This window comes from Notamacropus eugenii, chromosome 5, assembly GCF_028372415.1.
Source record: "Notamacropus eugenii isolate mMacEug1 chromosome 5, mMacEug1.pri_v2, whole genome shotgun sequence".
Lineage (NCBI taxonomy): Eukaryota > Metazoa > Chordata > Mammalia > Diprotodontia > Macropodidae > Notamacropus > Notamacropus eugenii.
Genome location: NC_092876.1, coordinates 90,739,744 through 90,745,897, shown reverse-complemented (window position 1 = coordinate 90,745,897; position 6,154 = coordinate 90,739,744). Strand labels below are relative to the sequence as shown.

The window sequence follows — 6,154 nt, the reverse complement described above, 5'->3', positions numbered from 1 at the left end:
ATGAATTCAAGCCCTCTCATTTTACAGATGAGGACACTGAAGGTCAGAGGAGTTAAATATTTTGACCAGGTTCCACATCTTCTATATATGTTATTCAAAGTTAGCTTTTAATTTAAATAGAAAAAGATAAGTTAACTAATAGGTGCCATGTTTCCTTGTTGGCAAATGTTGAGCTTTCAGTAAATTGATACCGAAGACCTAGAACAGCAAAAGATGCAGTAACTTTAGTGTCAAGGGACTTGGATGCAAGTTCTGTCCCTGTTATTTATTATATGTATCACAATACGAAGGCAATTACCCTTATTGGGCTTCAGCTTCCTCATCCGTAAAATAAGGCCTTGGAGCAGAAGGCTTCAAAGGTCCTTTTCAGCTCTAGGTCTGTGATCCTATGAACTAATGGAAATATCAACTACACTTGTGGCTGCTCCTTTATGGAAACCTCTAGTTCTTTTTTCACATGGATTGCTATCTACCCCGACCATCAATCAGCATGCTGTTTTGTTACATAGTTTCTTTTGTCACATAGTTCAAGTCTATCAACAAGTAGGACAGAGCGGTAAGAAAATACAGAGAGAAAGAGAAGGATGTTTGATGACAGGTACAAGAGAGGTGAGAGGAGAGGAAGAATGAATGGAGAACAGGAAAAATAAATGGTCTGATCAGTGTCCTGGAAGGGGGCTTCAAAGGACAAAGTGGAAAGGCCAGGGACAAAGGTTCATACTACGTATTCCAGAACTCTCTGGAATTCCTACAAGATAAGAAAAAAATGAATAATGGAGAAAAGTGGTTGGTGGGATTGAGATTTTCTGGCAGGGTCATTCTTCTGCAATGTCAGTTATGTGAGTGAGTTAAAGATCTTCTCCCTCCACTGCCCATTAATGCATTTGCCCAGATTGTTTTGTAGGAAGACTCATGTCTTTTGCTAATTTCTAAAGAGGCACTGGGCTATAAAGGTCCTGATGCCCTAGGGATCTGAAAATTGTATATATACTCTGAGGTGACATTTTGCTTTGGGACTTTAAACTTTGGAAGAAGGTTCATGTGCTGGATGAGAACCTTGTTACCCGTTAAGGACCTACCCAGACTACCCGACTTTGAAAGTCTAGATGTTGGTTCGTCTCTCTCTAGTAACTAGGCATGTATGTAATGATCAGACAGCTGGATCTGTCTGTGGATCTTTGATGTGTGTATTGCTTATGTTCAACAAAGTATAAGCCCTGTCTATTTGCTTTTAATTCTCTGCTTGTATTTTCTCTGTTGATGAATGTAATTAAACAAGATTGTTGATCCCTCAAAAGTTGTTTTCCTTTCAGAAAAGCAGATCTAAAACTTGTGCTAGCAGGCCATCCTGGCTGGGTCAGCGTGATTACTGCTATACCTTACCTAAAAGTAACATGTAATATCTATCCATTTGACTTTGGGCCCAAGACAGTCTATCAAATTCCAGGTGGAATATGAATTAGAGAGCACACTATGCTGAGTCCTGGAGATGGGGAAAGTGAAAGTACCCAAAAGGTGGAGGAGTCTGGGATCTAGTCCCGGGAAGAAAAGATACAGTAAGTAGAGTATCTTAAAGCCAGAAACCTGACCTGAAAAATAAGTATGTAGAGAATCAAATGCTTAATGGACAGTTAGGAGAGATCTTAAAAGAAGAAACTGAATCTATAAAATCTTCCTCAAAGGCAAGCACCTGGGTTAATTTAATTAAGGAAGAGAGGTATCTTGGTTTGGCAGAAAAGTTGGGAGAGGGTGTCGTAGACAGATCATGGTCTCTACAAAGAAGAGGACATATGAGGATTAGCGGACCATAGCATTAGGAGCTTGAAGACACCTTATAGATCATATAATACAAATCCTCTAATTAATATATGAGAAAATTGAGGGCCAGAGAGATCACTGACTTAGCCAGGGTCACACAGTCTGTAAAATTCAGTGGTAATATTCAAATCTAGGTGGTCTGATATAAGTAGAAAAGATGTCTGACTGAGATGAGACATTCTGCTGACACTGCTGGAGAAGGAAAGGTTTAGGGAAACAATGGGGAAAGGGATTGTAGCACTGAGAGAAAGAGGAAAGGAGAAAATACCAAAGAATCATGAGAAATTAATTAGGAAGATCCCAGGATAGTAGTTCAGAAATTGGATAGGGTGGGGGCTGGAGGTGTAGGAGTCTTGGAAGTGATGAGTTTGGAAATGGAGGAATAGGTAAGGGGTAACAGGTAAATAGAGGAAAGGGAATTGGTTCATTAGAGTATATAGGTCATTGGAATTTATGTGGAATACTGGTGGATTGAAGGTCTAGAGATTTGTGGATCAGAGAATGGAAGATGAGGAAGGCAGTAATGTTTGTTTATGAAAACAAGAACGGAGAACCAAGAAAAGTGAGGGAGATGTCTTAGTATTTGCACAAACTTTTCTCAGCGTTCAGGGGTCTTGGAAGGAGGAAAATATTCACTGTTCTGTCAATAGCATGGACATAGGTGTTCGTGTCTAAGCAAGGCTAGGGGAGCCTGGGAAGGATCTATGGATTACGGTATACAAGTGTCTTTTTCTGTAATTGTCCTGTACTTCTTTTCAAATACATATGGATGGAAGCATATGTTTAAATATGTGCACCTCTGTATGTAAATGTACTGTTATACATTTGTGTGTGAGAAAGAGAGAGAAAGAGAGAGAGAAAGTGAGAGACAGAGAGACACGGAGACAGACAGAGAATGCATAACTTATTCATTCAATAAGGATCTACTGAGTTGTTCAGACATTTCTTGGCAAAGATATTGAAGTACTTTGCCATTTCTATATCAAACACATTTTACACATGAGGAAACTAAGGGAAACAAGGTTAAGAGACTTGCCTAAGATCACTCAGCTGCTAACTTTCTGAGGCAGTATTTGAGCTCAGAAAGAGTCTTCCTGACCCCAGTACTGTACTCTGTCAGATGTTGAGGAGGAAAGAATTACAGTGTTAGTCCCCAGTTTGACCTAAAGTCATTTCTTCTTCTTTGTAGAGAACCCACCTCACATCTAATAAACATTACAAGGTAATAATTAGGTGTATTTATAGCACATAGCACAGCACAACTTATTATGAAGCAGGAGAAAGGATCAACAGAAAAAGCTTCCTAGGCTGAGTAAAACAAACTTCAGCCTTGGACAATGGGTAGGATTTGACAAGGCAAAGAAATGTTGTTCCTTTGGAAATAGAAAGATATAGTTTATTTAGATGAGGTAATGATTGAGTATAGGAAGGGAGAGTCAAGAGTCAAAGATGACTGCGGTTTCAAACACAATGGTCTAGGAAGATATAACAGTATCAATAATAGTGGTGGCAATGTGTCTTCATGGATAGAGTGCTAGAATAAGAGTATGAAATCAATCAGTCTACCTGAAGTTAAATCCTTCTTCTGCTGCCTCTTGTCATTGGAAGTTCTGGTCTCTAGCACTTGCACATCTTTCTTTCTATCCCCTTCTGCATCATCTATGAGGCTGCCTTGGCAGGGGATAGCATCCTAATCAGTGGAAACTTTCCCCACAGGGAGCCTTCCTGGATTCATGTACCACCTCATCCTATCCATGCTGGCCACTGCTGATGTCCTACTCTCTACTTCCACCACGCCAAAGGCTCTGACCATCTTCTGGTTGAAGACCCAAGCCATGTCCTTTGATGTACACCTCTCCCAAATGTTGTGTATCCACTTTTTGTTTGTGGTTGACTCTTCCATCTTATGGGCCATGCATTGTATCACTATATGGTCATGTGCTCCCCCTTACCCCATAACACTATCCTTATTCCCACCATCTTCAAAAAGATAACTGGGACCACACTTCCACGCAGTCTCTACATTATGTTCCCATCTATCTTCCTGCTCAAAGGTTACTCTATTCCCTGACCAATATAATTTCACATACATTCTGTGAACCCATGGACTTGGTTTGGTTGTCCTGCCGTGATGTCTCTGTCAATGTCTGGTATGATTTGGCTGCTACCTTGCTCTCCACAGGTCCAGATATTATACTTATTGCAAGATACTATATATTCAACCTATGCATTGTCTTCTATCTTCCTTTACATGAAGTTTAGCACAAAGTACTGGGAACAAGTGGGTCTCAAATTTGTGTGATACTACTCTTCTACATCCCTGTTCCATTTTCTGTCTTTGCCTACCACTTTGGTAGGAAAAGTATTCCCCATTTTGTCCGTATCCTCCTAGTCAACTTCTATCTTGCTGTCCCACCCATGCTCAACCCTGTCATTTATGTTATAAAGGCCAAAAATATTTGGGAAGTGGTTGTCTCAATGTTTCTACAGTTAGGAAAGTGATCAAGATTGAAGCCAACAAACCTAGATCCATCTTGACCATGATTATCAAATTTGTGACTTCTGGGCCTAAGTTTCCTGCAAATAAGGTCTGGCCTAGATTAACATGTAATTATGAAATATTTACAAAAAGAAATAAAAGTAGGACATAGGTAATGTTAATTTGTGGTTTCCTTTTTTCCAACATGCACTTTCATTCAGAGAATCAATGTGATATTTACTTTTAAAATGTGAACTTTGTAAAAGAGCTTCCTAATTTAACCAAGGGCACACTAGAAGACTCTCTTGTAAGTCATTGTTAAGGATGTAGAGATTCAACATCATAAGTACAAGATTTGAAATAATTTTAGCAGGCAAAAAATAGCTTTGGGGAGTATCAACACCAAGAGAATTCTTGAAACTTTTAAAGGGAGCTCCAACCACAATCTCCAACTAAATAACTATAGGCCCACATTCAAGGTGTATGAAGTAACAATGATTTCCATATAAATGCCGTTTTCCCCCTGAAGACTCTTGACTGTTCCTAGAAACATCCACAGGTTGTTTTGTTAAATATTTTGAATTTTGATATAGACATGAATTCATCAATGTGTGCCTTTTGGACTTGGAAGATTTCAACCAATTTCAATTCTATGAGGGTACCACCCTTTACACCTGCCCTTGCCTTGTTTGTTACTTCCATGACAAATTTGCAACATTTTCCACTGGGTGGATTCATAAGATGGTTAAGAATATACAGATTCACTGTGGCACTCAAATTATTTGTATTGAAGATGAAAATTCACTCCTTTCCCTCTTCTGTAAGAGTATCAAGTAAGCCAGATTTGTAAATACTTGTGAAAATATCATCATGATCTGGAAGATATCAACTTTCTGTCTTTTCCTTTGAGGAAGGCGGATCTTTTGGTACCTTCTTTGATAAAAAGAATAGATTTTCATACACTAACTGTACTTATGAGGTATTATTTCTATATCTTCATTAGTGTTAAAAAGAGTTACTCAAATGAAGAGGAACATCCGTACTGTATATTTTCTTCAAGTAATTAATTTGTTGAAATGTTAGACACCAAAACAAATTTCATTCTGCATAACAATAAGGGATTTTTATTGCACCTGCTAGTTTCTAAACCACCATTAATTTGTACCAACACCACATTATTCAGGACAAAAGATATATCATCAAGTAAGCCTCTAAACTTTTATCTTTTCATAAGGCTGAAATTAATCCTTTGGAACTTTCTGAATTTTTCCCCCAATGCACAGAAGGTCCCTTTTATTGTAAGAATCTATGGAATGACTTCTGAAATACTTCAAGATAGTTTTAGGATGTTAAGCTTCATTTTGTTATACGATTTCTCTAGTTTCTTCTCCACTGATAATTCCTGCTTTTGCCATATCACTTCTTGGAACGGGGAAGCCCCACTTTCAGATATTGTTTTGCTAAGATTACGTGGATCTGCCTCTCCTCCAAACTTCTCAACATCTGCAGGGAGTAAGTTCATCCTGCCAGGTTTCAGGTATCTCACACGAAAGTAATTTGCAGTTTTCTGGGTAAATATGTGGTTTCAAGGATCCATTTCCATTGAGTTTGACATCACCGAACTAGATTCCTAACCCATGCATATTGTCTTCTCCACTCCAGTCTTTTTCTTATGTGCAAATTCAAAAGCCTGCTTCATCCCTGGTCTTTGCTCAATCCCCTTTCAGTATCTGTTCCTTTGTTTATCAACTTCACAAAGTAAGACACCCCATATTTATCCCCAACTCCAACTCTATCCTAATCTCTAGTTCTGTCACCACTCAACTGTACCCTATCTCAGCATCCATTACATACTAG

At 38.7% G+C, this 6,154-nt stretch overlaps 2 pseudogenes; one reads left to right on the top strand and one right to left on the bottom strand.

Moving 5' to 3' along the window:
- Positions 1–4,320, top strand: LOC140507555 (olfactory receptor 52B6-like; annotated as a pseudogene).
- A 249-nt stretch (positions 4,321–4,569) lies between these two features.
- LOC140507554 (UTP--glucose-1-phosphate uridylyltransferase pseudogene) lies at positions 4,570–5,819 on the bottom strand (annotated as a pseudogene).
- Between the last annotated feature and the right edge of the window lie 335 nt (positions 5,820–6,154).